The sequence below is a fragment of the Micrasema longulum genome, unplaced genomic scaffold, assembly GCF_059751315.1.
Source record: "Micrasema longulum isolate JH-2025_06_02 unplaced genomic scaffold, ASM5975131v1 h1tg000983l, whole genome shotgun sequence".
NCBI lineage: Eukaryota > Metazoa > Arthropoda > Insecta > Trichoptera > Brachycentridae > Micrasema > Micrasema longulum.
In genome coordinates, this window is record NW_028278173.1 from 154,370 (window position 1) to 171,776 (window position 17,407).

The 17,407-nt window shown below is 28.9% G+C and overlaps 1 protein-coding gene across 3 annotated transcripts in view; it reads left to right on the forward strand.

Annotated features, from left to right (window-relative positions):
* LOC148277768 (uncharacterized) overlaps window positions 1–17,407 on the forward strand; it is a 66,557-nt gene that overhangs the window by 45,021 nt on the left and 4,129 nt on the right. The window lies entirely within an intron of this gene.

Genomic DNA, 17,407 nt, shown 5'->3' on the forward strand with positions numbered 1-17,407 from the left:
AAATGAAATAAAATGAAATAAAATGAAATAAAATGAAATAAAATGAAATAAAATGAAATAAAATGAAATAAAATGAAATAAAATGAAATAAAATGAAATAAAATGAAATAAAATAAAATAAAATAAAATAAAATAAAATAATAAAAAATAAAATAAAGTAAAAAAATAACTATAACGCTTGTAATCGCGGCTCTGGTGTAGCGCGGTTTTGTCGCATGACACTCAGTAGCACTCTGAACATGGGAATTCTTGTTACCTCTAGTGAAAGTTGACTAAAAACAAGTTTGTTGTTAGCATTGGTCGGATCAATCAACGTGATTTATTTACCTACAATGTGTAATAACAGATTGAAGTGAGAATTTGTTCTCCTCTTGTTCGGCAATTACCGATAAAGATGACGCTAAAAAATATTTTTAATTTATTTATTTAATTTATTTTTACATTTGCATAAATCCCAAAGCTCAGCCATCGAAAATTTTGTTTCTCCCAAGAAACAGTCTCTCTTAAAATATTATTTAAAAAATATTACTCATTTAGGGTCTTTTCTATAAACATTTATAGATTTCATATTATTGTATTCCAAGATAATGTCTTCTCACGTCGAACCAGATTACGTGGAGACTAATGAGTCTTCTCTTTTGTCTCTCTCTCGACCTGGCGTTTTTGACTGGAGGCACCCAGAAGTAAGAGCTGGGCAGTTTTTCAGTAAAAAATCGAGCTGAAATCATTGATACCCTACGACGTGCGACATTTTTGTTTGAGTCCAAAGGGAGACGTCACGCAAAAAGTAACTTGTAAAAAATAACGTTATTAGATTACACTTAAAATATACATCTAAACGATCATAATACTCCCTCACCCTCATTTAATAGTACATAGGGCATTTCCCTAAAATCACAGCAAAGTATTTATTTATTTTATTTTATTTTAACACTTTTTTTTTCAAAAAGAGAAATACTTGAGTTCTTATTGTTTACTCAAATATTTCAATTTTCAGACCAATTCCCATAAGTCGTAAATAACTTGTGCTGGAAAAATAGGAATCAAGTTGTGGTAAAGTGGGATTTGAACCTCATACCTATGTCCCGTGAGTCCACAATACTACCACTGGACCACAACCCAGTTAATATACATCTACAATTTATTTACATATTGCCTTAAGGCGATTTCTTCCTACCTAACCAAAACGTTTATATTGAGAAAATTACAAGTACATGGGCATATTCTAGGTAATTACGCAGAATCTTATTATTTTTGAATTTGTTGCAACAGAGATGGAAAACATTTTTGAGAAGGGAATATGGGAGTCTAGGCATTTACAGGGCCTATGACCTGTTATCTGCTGGTTTAAGTGGTCACTTTACAACTATGTAATATTTACCATTCTGCCTATGTTTGTACATACACATTTCCTCAACTCTTCCATCTGTTGACTTTTGTGAAATAAAGAGCTGAAACCTTTATCATGTGGGTGAGATTCATCCGGCTGAACCAATGCACCTTCTAGGCAACGCCTGAAAACAATTTTCCAATTTTTTATACTTCCTCTTTTACTAGTTGGTTAATTCAACAATGTTTTGCGTATGTTCAAATGTTTGCAGACTGGCTAAATTTTGAGGGAGTGGTTCATATTTATTTTTTTTGCAACAGAGAAGGAAAACATTTTTGAGAAGGGAATATGGAATATCTTATTTTTTTATGCAAAAATTTGAAACAAAAATTAATAAAAAAATACACTTTACTATTAAGAGAAAAATAGAGATGAGAAGGAAAGAAAAAGGAGAAAGGAACAACCCAACAAAGTTGTATTGAAGTAATATGTAGTTGTCATAGCATTGCATAATGCGTATTTAAAAAAATCTTTTATAAAGTTATTTCACACATATTTGTTAATAATTTACTTTTTTGTTATTTTTTATTATCAATAAAACATACAATACATAAACAAGATATTATACTCCCAGGAGTTATAAAAAAACTCATTTGGGACCGTACATAAAAAGAAAACATTTTTGTGACAATACGTAATATCAGTGAATACAATCCAAAACAGTAAGAAAACATTATAAAAGAAACATAAAACATTATACACTATTTCTATAAATTACAATTAATAACTTTAATTATCAAAAAGATTTAATTAATATATTTTAACTGCAAATCTTTTAGATTTGCTATTCGACTTTTACGTTTTACTTTCGGTTATTTTGATTTATTTATGTGAGTTAATAATTATTATTTAAAAAACAATGTTTTAAATTAGTGTCTCAACCCGCGTTTTATTTTTAATGTAAAAAAATATATACATATAGTAACAAACTTTTTTTAATTCACATGTTATGCTTTTAAGGGTTTCCCAGTTTATAAAAAAAATATTTCTCTACAATGATGCGGGGTGACGTCTTACAATAATTATTATTATTAATTGATGATATTTTAAAAAAATGAGCTAATGGCTTGTTTCAGACAGGTTTTGAAAATCCACGCCACTCGGTAAAATAGGAGTGGATGGATTTTTAGAATATATTACAAAATAATTGTAATTGGCAACTCTCAGGTAAAAATCCATCGCAAAATCTAGTTAACATTAGTCGGTCTTATTTATTTATTAATTCTCAAAAGGCATTTATATATACAGATGTTACAAACAATCGACAAATATTTTTTAAAATAAAAAACAACAACTATTTTTAAGAATTTTGGATTTTTCAAATTATGTATGTTGTAACAAATAAATCCATTCTTTGGTTATCTGTGTGTTTGCTCGTGTTTGTGCGTTTGCATGTCATTAAATACAACAAAATAATGAAATAAAAATCAATCCATCCTAGGTAATTTATCCGTACCATGTGGATTTGTACGATTCGTCCGTCTGAAATGTCCCCATTTTGTTATATCCCAAATGTATATGTATGAATTAGGAGCCTGGGAGTATTACAAACAAAAAACAGAATAAAATAATATTGTACTCTGGTGGGGCTATTAGAAACGATATCTTCATCGGTATGTATCGAGACAGAATACTTAACACTTATATACCTGTCAACCTTGGTATTGCTAAACCAGCCCTACCGACATGTCATTGTCGATACAAAGAAACGGTAATATTTATTTTTTATAGCGGTAACATTACTTCCGAAATGTTGCCATTCAAACGTCAAATGATCTGACGCATGCGCTGTAACTAGCTCGAATTTAACTACTAGATGGTGCGGTCACTACTGTTTTAACTGTCAAACTTTACTCCGCGCTCAATGCCAAATTAAATTTTACTTATTTCTCTTCCGTAAATTAAATATACTTCTGTGATAAAAAGGTTGCCACCTCAAACGATTTGAAATTGAAATAAATCACAATTAAAGTAAAATGTGCTAGCTTGAACGTAATTTTTGTCACATACAGTACCTTAAAACATGTACCGTGGGGTACAGGCGCCCTCGATAGCTATATATTTATTCACCCCAAAACTCGAAGATAGACATCAATATTTTTATTTTATTTTATTTATTTTTATTTTTTTGTTTTTTTACAAAATACATAAGACGTAAAACAGAGTATTAAAAAAATAACGGGTAATTACATAGCAATAAAATACAAATTAACAGTAAAAATAGTAAACATAAATCCCACAAAGGCAAGGCCCGTTCGTGGGTATGCAAAAATTGTTTATAATTTTTTTGCTCCTATAATAAATATACAGTTTTAATATTTTTGTGTAACATAAGAAAATATTCTGTAAAACATTATAAGGTGTTTTAAAAATTGTTTTTATAGTAATTGTTTCTTATCATTTATCCTGGATTTAATGCTTTGTAAGATGTAAGTATAATTACTGTTAATATTTGTTTACGTTATTTAAAAAAATTAATTGAAAATAAATTGTTAATTAACGTATTTTTTTTTTAAATATTGATATGTGCTTATTTATGATTAACCGAAATATTTCATTTTATGGGCTATTTTTAACGAGTTGTAAATAACTGACAGGTGTAATATTTTTGTGTAATATAAGAAAGAGAAAAGAAAATATTGTGTAAAAAAATAGAAGGTACTTTTTTATATTATAGTAATTAAAAAAGGAAATAAAAAATATTCCTTATTATTAAAGGGCAACAAAATATATCATAGAAACGCAGAGTAAATATCTTTAGTTTGAATCTAAGATAGTGCGTGTTTTATAAAAGAAGGAAAATTTTGAAAGTTAGGGATCAATGAAATCTTATCAGTTAAAAAATAATAATAAAATTTTAGGCCTATAAAATATGCATGTCTCTGTGCTAGCCTCGTTTTACAATGTGGTATTTCTAGAACACGATTCCTTCTTTGACTTGATCTATTTGAATTACTTGTAAAAACATTTTCGTTTTGAAATATATATTTAAAACATTAAAAACAATATATTTGTCTTATTTCCAAAAGTTTAGCTTCTTGGAACAATTGGAAAGAGGGAAAAGTGCGATTTTTGTGATTTTTGAACAGTTTCTAATGGTTTAATATGGTAATAATATGTATAAGTATATTGTTTAGTGTCCTCGGCATGCGTAACCTCAGTGAGGTCATATTATTTTTGTTAATAATTATTGTTTGTAATGCGAAAAAAAAGAACTCCCCTTTTGATTTAAAAAAAAAAATAGTTATAATAATATCGGGTCATCGTGTAAGAAGTTAAACACGGGAACTTATACATCGCAATCAAACGCAATGGCTATAAAACAACGTGGCGGACAAATGATTATAACGTCCATGAAAATCTCTTATTTTAACATAATTTTATTTCTTAACCTCAACTTCTTTCACTTTTCATACTTAACCTAAATTTTTGACCGTAATATTTTACAATGCTTTGTTGTATACTGCATAAGACATGGCCAACAAATACTTATTATTTGCTGAAAAACCAAAATTGTTATCATCAGCATTTCCCTATCCGTGACCAGTGGTGCATAAGGCAGTGCATAAGCTCTCCAATCTCAGCGTATCTAGATCATTTTAGCTTTGGTTGGATTTAATTCCCGACATTATTGACATCAAATATTTATTTAAAAAGGTGTTTTCAAACTGGAATATTTCATAATATTTCAAATACCCGGAACCTTCCGTACTCGAGTCAAGCATCTAAAGCACTACACCACGAAGGTCGCAATTTGTGGTAGAGCGGGGTTTGACCGAGGGAACCTCCTGATTCAGAGTCCGTCACTAGCCACGGGACTACAAACGGGTTGTTATTATAAAATATCTTTTTTTGGATTGAGCCACTCCATGTTTCTATAAAGCACGTTTTAGTGTCGTAAGTGTAATTTTTAAAATATTAGGTGTTAACATAAATGTACCCGTTTTTTTTTTTGAAAATTAAAATAAGATGGTAAAAATTATACGTAACTTGAAATAATTTTTTCGGTTCTACAAGATATTGTGTTCGCTTTTACGTTACATATATTATTTTTTCTGATTACTAGTCTTCAAAATTGAATGTCAAGTACACGAAAGGAAGTATTTTTGATACCTTCTGTTCGGGTTTAATCAAGGGAATAAAGCTGCCAAAGCTGCAGACGATATTTGCGCAGTGTGCGGTGAAGATGGTATAAATTATTGACTAATTTGTTATAAAGTAATGAAAAATAATACAAATAGTAAATATTATTTTGATGTTCCTGATTAGGCACAATATTTATAATTTAATGCGCCAAGTAGGGGCCAATGAGGCATTTTATTTATTTTACGTATATTAGTTTGTTTGTTTGTAGATATATTATTATATCTATGTCAAATTCGCACATTAATTCTCTGTTCCCGATAATTTACTCTCTCGGGACACACTGATAACCAAAATAAAAATGTACACATTTGCAATAACTTTATCAATCTTCAAGAATTAATTATTCATAAAATTTTTGAAAACCAATTGAGTTTCTTGTATTTTCATTTTTTTATATATATTTTTTATAACATTTTAAATTGCATTTTATATATGTAAATTTTTTATAACTTCTGGCCTAAAAAACGTAGTAAAACGCCTTTGAGCGTTAAAAAAAATAAAATATTTTGTTGAATTTCAGTTGTTTCTTTGTCCTCTGGTTCTCATAATTCGGAAAAAAACGCACAAAAATTATGTCAACAAACTCAAAAAAAAATGAATTAAAACAAATTGGTCAATAATACACTTTTATTAATTATTCTACAACAAATTAGTCAATAGCGCATACCATCTTCAGCAGCTTTATTTCATCGATTGAAGGCGAACAGAAGGTGTCGAAAATGCTCACTTTCGTCTACTTGCCATTCCATTGCGAAGGTTTGTAATAAAATAACATAATGCATTTAACTTTAAAATTAATACGTCTTACAAAACAGTTTTTTTTTATGACGTATAGTTTATTTTATTCTACATTTGGTGATCAATTTTTAATTTTAAAAAAACCGACAAAACTTATTTTAACACTTAATATATAAAATAAGAAAATGAATTTAAAAAATAAAATAATCTCGTAAACAAATAATAAGGCGAAACAATTCTTCGAATTTTTCATTTTGGTGTATCAAAATGAAATGAAAGATTTAAAATAGAATTAATCAGTGTTTGATATCAATATTAAAAATCTTAAATTTAAAATCATATCATTATACTCTAATAATTACACATTAATCATTATTTAATATCCAGTACTTGTCTTTAAAGACTTTTAAAATACTGATCATAATTTAAATAATTGTCCTCTACTCACTTTTATCCATTTCAAATAAAAGGGTGAATTGTTGGATACCAGGAACTCACAAAAATAAAACAATAAATTCGTATTTACGATACTCAAATTCCACATGCTTACAATGTTTCTACAAGATTTAACGCTCTAATTACTAGAGAATTTATTACAACTTTTTGTTGGTTTTTACAAAAATTAACATACCCATTATACATTGTTTTTAAACATTTTGCGTTACCAATATTGTATAATTTAAATAGAAAAAAAATACAGACAGTGCGTGCCTATTTTACCCAAATATCTTTTTGGCAATAACGGACCAAATGCAAATAGGGACAAGTACTTTTTAGAAAAATTGCAAACAATATATTTGTAAAAGCTATAAGATATGGATAGTTGAGAATTCAACCTGTTTCGTGGTCTAATGGTCAGCCCATTGCCTTCCATACTAAAGATTTTGGGTTTGATTCCCGACATGATTGAAATATAATATTTATTTTAAAGAGCATTCTTACATTTTAATAATATTTCATAGTGCGGCTCTCAATAGCTCTTGAAAAAAAACACCGCGTATATATTTTATTGAATTTATATGTTATACTGAAAACATTTACTAATTAAAAATAATATAAACAAATGATTGTAAGACGTCACTCCTCATTATGTAAACAAGAATGGTTTTTTCTTTTACGTAATGAGAAAAGTTAATGTAATTATATGTATTAAATTTACATGAAAAAGTGCATTTAGTTGTAGTTGGAAACTTATAGTTTTTATCTGAATAAACAAAAAAGAAATGAAAAGGAAAGCATTACTTTCTTTCCACATTATACTTGAATTTTGCGAATTTTACTTTCTAAATGTTGTAAATAAATTTTCAAAAAATACTAACGTACAATTCACCCCATTAAAAAAAACTGTTACTTCTACGTAATGTTTATTGAAATCACCCAGACCCCGAGGAATCTTTTAAAGTAGAAAATAATATTCTGCATTTTTTTTTAAATTAAGGAAACATACCGTACGGTTAAATGGTTTTATATTTTACACAGTTAGACTTAACTCTAATGGACCAGTAAAGTTTCCGTATTATATTATAATGATATCTAAGGTTATCAATGAACTATTTTTCAATACAATAACAATAAGTACAAAAAAGAGAAGGAAAAAAAAAACATAAATAGAGGTTGTTTAAAAATTAAAATCAAAGCAAAAAAAGTATTTTAAAGTTTTTAGTTAGTATTTACAAATGGAAATAATATTAAAAACGAAAAAAAAATTATCAATTATCAGTAAATGGTACATGTTCATAAATTAGAATTTGTGTATTTGATATCACGTGAGAACTTGAGGACTGTGGTGCGGTTCTTTCTATTTATGAAAATCTAAAATGTGACTCTCATTGACCTCATGTATGCTCACTTCTGATATAAAATATTGTTAAAAAAACACGAAATTGAATGAAGAATAACTTATTATTACCAACTTAATTTATTTTTTATAACTGTCTTATCATAAATGTCATTCGATTAAATGAGTTTATTTATAGTGTTTTAATAATAAATTAGCTGTTGTATTAAAGATAATGTCACTTAAAACGATTTCCTAATAACAAGGTGAACAAGATTGCAAAGTAGGTTAGGAAAATAATACAGCATGTCATGTACGCAGAATGTTGATCTCGGAATGGTCATAAACTTATTAGTATAATATATTTAAACAGATCTCAAAAGTGACTATCTATCACGAAATAATCCCCTGGGGGTTTTTACCATTTGTTCATAAAAAAATGGACATGCTTGATGGTTCACAACAGTTTTGTTATATTTATTTATTTATTTACATACATAAGTTTACTGTACATTATTTGAGACATAAGTCCCAACTCCATGCGACTAAAAGTTCTGTGTTGAAATGGGACAAGCAATTAGTTGACACAGACATATGAGTATATCACCACAAATATAGGATTAGAAACATAAAAAATAACTTTATATGGCAAAAAAACATTTATATGGCACATCAATATGGTAAACAGTAAACTCAAACATTCGGAAAATCATCAAGGAGTTTCCCATTGAAATATCTCCCACCAAGGAAAATCCAGTCCTTAATTCCTATCTTGAAAATAGGTTTTGCTCTTGAGAGCTTAATACGCTCTTCCAAAATATTGAACACTCTCAGTATTCTTAAAAATAAATATTTTTAAATAATAAATTTTTGATGCAGTGTTTTTTTTATATCCAAACTCTTTAGATCCATTCTCTTAGATTCAGATTGAGATGCACTTTTTTCTATGCGTTATGTTGTTCGCACACATTTTCAATTGTATCGCAGCGTGCATACTCCGCGCAATTGGTCATGGGTTCGATTTCTAAATCATAAAATATTTATCAAACACTTAAAGCGTAAGATTTAACATCATCACTTTGTGGAACAAAAATGAAAGAAATACGATGGAATATGGTACATTTATGTCCATTCACCATTTGGTGCGAGTAAGGAATTAATAACGACGATCACTTTATGTATTTTAAATATAAACCTTTTGAAATTATACAAATATGCTTAAACTCGTTAAAAAAGTACTAACAATTGATTATGTTTTGTAGCTTTCAAGCAAATAATATACAGTAATAATATCATTAAATTAATTTTAATCAACGGCTAATTCCTCATCATTTTTGATGAAATATGATTTTAAGTTATTTAGGGGCAGTTGCATCACAAAAAGTTTAGTTTAATAAAGTTTAAAGTTAAATCATTGTAGCGTTTTAGTCAAAATGTGCAAAATGAGTTGTATTATTTGACTCTTTTTTTTGTATATTTTGACAAAAACGCAACAATTAATTAGCTTTAAACTTTATTTGACTAAACTTTTTTTATGCAATTGGCCGTTAAACAGTGGCCCAGTTGCACTAAAAATAGAAAAGACAAAAAAGAACAAAGTTAATTGTTGCGTTTTTGTCAAAGTGGGCAAAATAGGTTGTTTTATATTACGTTTTCAAGGAACAAATTTAGTTAATTTTGACAAAAACGCAAATTATTTTAGTTTAAACTAATTTTTACTTAACTATTAAACTTGGGTGTTAGTGGATCAAATTTTATTACTCATTGCAAATAATTGACTGATGGTATTGATATGATCTTTGAAACGAGAGTTATTGATTTTGCTGATTTCGTACACCGCTGATAGCAAACTAACATAGGTAAAATATTTCATTTTATTATCGTTTCAGTAGATCTTCATTTATATAGTTAATAAAAATAACATTGAACTTTCACTTACTAAATAAATAAATTATCATTATATTTTAATTTTAATACATTTTTTATATAATACAGTCTATAATAATTTTCTAATTTTGTTTATTTATTTTATTCACAATATATGTATGTAACATTAATTGAGACATGAACCCCAACTCCATGGAACCAAAGTCCTGTGTTTCGTTGGGACTGATTATTGAATGAAAGTTAAAAAAAAACATTTTCGAATTGCAAAATTGATGCTTATTAATTCATGATAAGGTCATCTCATCGGTCGGCGTGCATTACCACTAAGTTACTAAATCAACTTTTTCCAGGTAACAGAAAAAACTGTTATTAACTCGTAAAAAACTGTGGTAAACAATTCCTTTACGCACGGTGATGTAACATCGTGTTACCACAAGCAAAAGAAAAAATATTCTTATGTTCAGACATTAAAAAAAAACATAAGGACATACTGATTAGTATTTTTTTTCCATAACTTATAAAAATAAATATATAATTTAGCCCTGTCATAGCAAAATAAACTAAAAATCATAAACAAACCGGTTATATAAATACACACATTTTTTAAAAGAGAAATACAAGAGTTTGTATCATTTACTAAAATATTTCAATTTTATGACCATTTCCTAAAAGTCGTAAATAACTTGTGCCGGAAAAAAGGAAACTGAGTTGTGGTAGAGCGGGATTTGAACCTGAGACCTTTGTTCAGTGAGTCCACAATACTACCACGGGACCACAACCCGGTTCATTACACGCGTGCATCCCCCATCACTGTCAATAACCGACTGAATCTGTTTCACACAACACCGATCACAGAACAGCGTCTCTGTATTCCTTGTTATAAGTTCTATCTTCGTGCGGCGGACATTCATTCTTCGGGTATCAAGGATAAATATTTTTTCTATTAAAATCCAGCCTAGTTATATAAATTTAACTTTGCGAATCCGGTATGAAAATGGCCATTTTAAAATAACAAAAATACAACTTCATCACTTTAAAAAATAAGAGAGATATATCAAGTCTTTTATCGTTTATAGACTATTGTGACATCACAGCCACACAAAAGTTTATATAAACATTAACACATTATTAACTTTGATTTGCGTTACTGTTTTTCTTTGGAAATCTTGCCCCATACTGGTTCAACATGATTCGGGAACATCCAATAAGAGTTAAAAATCCCCCATATGGTAACATAATTTTCGTTAAAAATGAAGATTGATAGTAATGCACGCCGTCCGACAAAATGTCAAATAAAAATTACATTATTATTTCGTATTTTAAAAAGACTCCTGTGATAAAAAAAACCTACCTCAAAATTACTTACAATTTAAATAAATCGCAATTAAAGCAGTGCTTGCTTGAACATGATTTTTGTCACTTCCAGTGTGTAAATATATGTATGAGTACTATGGAGTGCGGGTGGCCTCGATAGCTATCGATGTATTTACCTCAAAACTCAAATACACAGGGTCTATAGTGTATCTTCGTAATCACTCGGGCAAGATTATCTTCAAATTTACCATCATACTACAGGTATAATAAAAAAGTATATTGTTAAGTGTCCTCGGCACGGGTAAACCCAGTGAGGTCACATTATTTTCATAATTAATCATCAACATATTACAACAAAGTTGAAGAACATTTTAAAGAAGGTAATATAGAAGTCGTCTAGGCATCTACAGGGTTTATGACCTGTCATTGGCTGGTTTAAGTGGCCACTTTATACACTGTGTAACATTCACCATTCTGCCAATATTTTAACATCTATATTCCTTCAATTCTTTTATCTGTTGATGTTTGTGAAGTTAAAGAGCTAAAACCTTTATTTATGCGAGTGAGATTCATCTAATTGAATTAATTCACCTACATACTAGGCAACGCCTGTAATTTTTATTTTTTTAACTTCTATACTTCTTCATGGACCAGGTGGATGAATCTCACTCGCATAAATAAAGGTTTCAGCTCTTCAACTTCACAAACATCAACAGATGAAAGAATTGAAGGAATATTCCTTATTATATAGATGTTCAAATATGCGCAGAATGGTGAATGTTACACAGTGTGTAAAGTGGCCACTAAAACCAGCCAATGACAGGTCATAAGCCCTGTAGATGCCTAGACTTATATATTACTTATTACCTATAACAGCTCCCCAGGAAGTTGAATCCAGTCCTTGTCTACAAAAATTTGGACAAACTCAAAATATTGTTGAATAATAAATATATACAAATGTTTAAACAATAAATAAATACAAAACAATGGTTATATACAAATATTTAATAACATTTAGTAAAATGTTTGACCACAAAGTTAATGCTTGAAATACTCATAATAATAATCATAGTTTATAATGGAAAATAAATAGATAAATAAATAGCTTTCTTATTTTTAAAATTTTATCTCAAATGAGTATTAATATCCATAATTATTGGTTTCCACAAAGCGTGGATACTACAATGATGACGATGATTGGTATGATTGGTAGAAATTCTTTTAGAATCATGATTAGTGTTATTAGCGTATATCCGATGATTATTATATCAGTTAAGTCACTACTTTTACACTGATCAGTAACCTTTAGGTGTTGTATGAAAGTAGTCGTTCAGTGAAAGTTAAGTTTAATGGCCAATGCAAATATATATGTAGGCACTATGTATTACATCGTTCAAGAGCCACAAACTCTTAGATAAATGTTATAATACAACTTACGCGTGTGAAATTTCATATATTAAATAATATTCGTTACCGGAACACTTAGTAATGTTCATGAGAACATTGTAATTTTTGCAATAAAAAGAGAAATTATAATAATTTAAACCAAGATGAGTACCTACGTTTGCATTGCAGACTCTTATATAAATTTAAATATATTTTAAATAGAAATTGGTTATCATCATTTTGGTACACCAAAAGAAGAGTATCTAGGACATTTTTTTGTTGTATCAAAATAAAATGATCAGTCTAACGCCTCGGTTGTCAGTCTAGATGATTTATGGTGGAGAAAAAACACCGCTTTAAAAAAATATTTCATGTAAACCATATCTTAAATCTTACAAGAGACCTCTTGTTTGGTAGGTAAGCGCGCTGACCATCAGACCACGAGGTGGATGAAATGGGTCTTCTTTCAATAAGTTATATTTATCAATAAAAAGTATAATATTATTTGTGTGATTGAAAGTATTGTAAAAGAATTTATGAAAAGTTCTAAAAAAATGTACACAACATCTATTTTTTTGTTTACCACCGATCTGATGTTAAATACCCCGTTTGTAAAAAAACACATGATAAACTCATCATGGTTGTGATCAACATAAAATCGTGATTTGAATTGAAATAATAAAAGTTTTACTGGGTAATTTTAAAAACTCGTAAGGTTATTTTAGAAGAATGCATTTTCTTCCAAAGAAATTTTGTTTTTAAAAGAATAACGTGCCAAGTGTCTATTTTAGTGACTTGTCAGCAGGTGAGAAAGAAAAAATGTGGAAGGAATAATACACCACAATGCCCAGACCAATTGAGAAAAAAAACTTTGTCTATTTCTTTCTTGCAACTGGCGAGAATCGAACCTGCGACCTTAATTTCACAGTTAACCGTCTAACCAACTGCGTCACGGCGTCTGTCGGATGAATTTGTCAAAGAAATGAAATAAAGTTGAGGTTTTAATTCATAAATTTATAATAACTTACTAGGGGATGGTTTATAACAGGGATTTTTTATTATAAAAAATATTACATTTAAGTTTTTTATTAAAAATTCTTGGTGGAAATTTACTGTAATTTATAATAAAAATATAAATTGAATGATACTTATATCCACAAATTAATATCGTATTAGTATTCATCGTTTTTGGGACGTCTTTGCGACTGGTATATTTATTACATAAAAAAATCAATGAGTTTATACAAAAACAGTAAGAAAGTAAAATTAAAAATTACTCTTAAATAAGAGTTATATCCTACCGAAAGCACTAAATTATTCACCAAGATAGATGATTGTCTCTATTAAACTTTATATTTCTTGTTTGTTCTTGTCGAATCAATGGTGGTCACAGTTGTATGGAGAAAGCACGTCGATAGGATCTGCCTCTATCCTCCTCTGACTCCATAACTTCTAGAGGCCTCCGAGAGACGCCAGTCGCCGTTGTCATCAATTCAGTCTACCTCGTTAGACCTCTTCCACGGGATAAATATCCTTTCCTGTACAACTTATTTTTTCCGAGTCCGTTCCATGTAACGTGACCAAAGTAGGAACCTGAGAACTCACAGATGCATAGTAGAAGATAAACGCTGTTCGATTCTTATTTTCCGTAGAATAGAAATGTTAAATGGGTTGTTCATTAAATTGACAACATTCTAAACTAGCACCACATTTCAATTATGCATTAGGTACGTTAACAAGATCGATAACTACATGTAATAACATACGTGTAACATACATTATATTCGAAGTGTTTTATTACTCGTAACCTAAAAACGATCTCACACGCTATTAAGAAATTGTTATCTGCATATAAGTATTGTATGTAACGCCGTCATTTATTTACTATTTTATTAACATCGTTGCACTTTGAAATGTTTAAGATTATTCATTTTTAAGAGTAAATTCACAATGAAATTAGTATTTCTCGCAATTGCCGAGACAAATTCGTTGCTTTTTGACGCGAGATCTTGAATTTTCACTCTCATTGACGCGCCACGTTTCGGATCACTGCACAAAAACTTCGATCGGAATTTGGCCGTAAAAAAATTACAGGCATTATTTTTCTAAACGCTTAGAAATTGTTGCCTGTGTGCTTCTGATCAACATTGAATTTGTGTTTTTGTTACTGAAAAGAAAGGTGCATGGCTTATTTTGTAAAATCAAATGTACGAGTCTAAATTTTATCCAATAAACGGAAAATATCATCGATTAAAAACAGAAGGTTACATTGCATTTGTGAAAACATATTTATTTTATATACTTGAATTTGAAATTATTTTTTATTTTAATTTAATTCATTTTTACACCCTTATAGATAACATTAATCAAACAAAATTATCTTTATTTTTTTAATTCACATTCTTTTGTTAATGATAATATTTTTAACGTCTTTTGTAAAGGTTGACTGAATCTTTTGTTCAGTTTTGTCTAGAGGTTTATTGTATAATTTCAGTCCCTGGTTTATCAGTCGAGGTATATGATATTGATGTATTTACACATTTATTCATTATATTGTTCTGATATTCTCGTATTGTGACCATGTTTGTTGAATTATAAAATAATATCCACCTGTTTCGGGTCAGCCGACCAATCTTAAAACTCACTTAAAATTATGTCGTAAAATACGTTTTTAAAAATAATTAAGAGGTTGTTTCAAAACACCTTTTTAAGATAGTATGGCACTAAATTGTAAGTATCATACGAAGCAATGTCTCAATATTTTAGTTTTAAATTTTACTTTCATTAATTTTTAAAAACCAGCGAAAAATCTCATACTTTTATCCTTCACTCAAATTCGAGATCGTTCGTTCTTTTTTTTCATGTCTTTTTTTTTTACACACAGTGTTTGTTTCATCCGCAATACTATTCTAGTAATGTAAGTAACACAAGGCTGGCGTTCGGTAGCTTATGTGTACTAATTGAACTACTTCTAAAGAATAATAAAATAGAAAAATAAAATAAATTAATTTGACTCAAGTGCGTTTGTGCATACTTACGCACGTTACAAAAATTATGCAATATCATCTAATACAACAATTAAAAATGTATTTCTTTTACAATTTTATTACGACGGAATGTGTTTTGTTTATTTATTAATTTAACATTTAATATAGTCATACATTTTAAATACGTATAACAGCGGGCACATTGCATAAGGGAATTTCCGTTAAACCGTTCAGTTTGAGACAATACAAGTGCATGAACATATTTTAAGTATTATTACAGAATTTTATAATTTTATACAAAATTTGAAACAAAAATTAACTAAAAATCTACATTTTACTATGAAAAGAGGAAAGGGAATAGGGAGGAAACAAGAAGGAGAAAGGAAAAAATCAAACATTTTCCTAATGGCATTTCAAGCTTGATAAATCAACATCTTGATAAATAAACGTCTCTCATATTAATGGGTAGATTATTTGACAATTGAGCAGCTACTGCTGTGAAAGGGGAAGCAAAAATTAGAGCGGTGAATGAGTTTTAAACAGGTTCTCTTATTACTAAAACGAAAAGATAGTCCATGTGATAAAGGTTCGAAGGGCCCTCTCAGATAAACAGACAAAGTGGAATTATATTAATATTGTGAAGAAGTGATAGAATGTGTATGTTTCTTCTATGCCTGATACTAAGCCAGTGTAGTTGCGTGCGGTATTGCTCAAAATTATTTTATTAAGTTTATGATTCCTTAGAGACTAATGTTAGCGTTATATTTTTTTCAGTACAAAATATTAATTATCATTGATGGCTTAAATTTTTTGCAGCCTCGATGGAGTAGTGGTTAAGACACTTGACTCACGCACGGAAGGTGCTGAGAACACAAAAATTAAATGTGATTTTTCTCAAGCTAGGGTGCACTGTGCTACAATTCACCACTGTAATTGGGGCTCAAGTCCTGTTGTGGTGCAAAAAAAAAACATATTTTTCACAAATAGTTTTAGGTGTTTTACCATTTCTATATTGGTTAACTGAAACCGGTTGATTTTTTAATTTTTATATATCTTTGTAATATTGTTCATTTATATCACACGCAAGTTAAGTCGGGTTGTGGTCCCGTGGCTAGTGTCTCGGACTCACAGACCAAAGGTCCGTGGTTCGAATCCCACTCTACCCCAACTTGATTCCATTTTCTAATAGTGAGTTATTTACAACTCGTTGAAAATGGCCCTCAAAATTAAATATTTGGGTAAATCATAAGAACGCAAATATTTCTTTTAAAAAAAAAAAAAAAAAAAAAAAGTCATGTTATGTCTTGTCTGGTTAGTGTAGTCATAATATGTACTTTATGTTGATTTTGAATTTGTCTCTAGTTTATTTTTTTAAGTAGTACGAGTAATGTGACATTGTAGTGTTCCATTGTATATTATTTTTTCTATCTTGCATTAATTTTTGAATAGGATAATATTACGTTTAATAACAGCTTAAACAATTCATTTATAAAATAAACTTTACAGTATTGTAAAAATGTCTAAATATTCCTTAAAAAATTTTATAAATAAAATTGTCGACGTGTGATTAATTTTTAATTTTTACATCTGCTCATTTGTGTGACGTTACAAATTTTATTAATTTCGGGTCTCACCAATTCTCATCGACTGAACTATTTCAGCTAATAGCTAACGCCTGAAAATGCTTTTAATATTTTTTTCACTTTCAAATACATTCAAGTATAAGTTTATTCTTTAATTTATTTTCGATCTTTTTAAAAAATATTTAAAACCATTTAATTT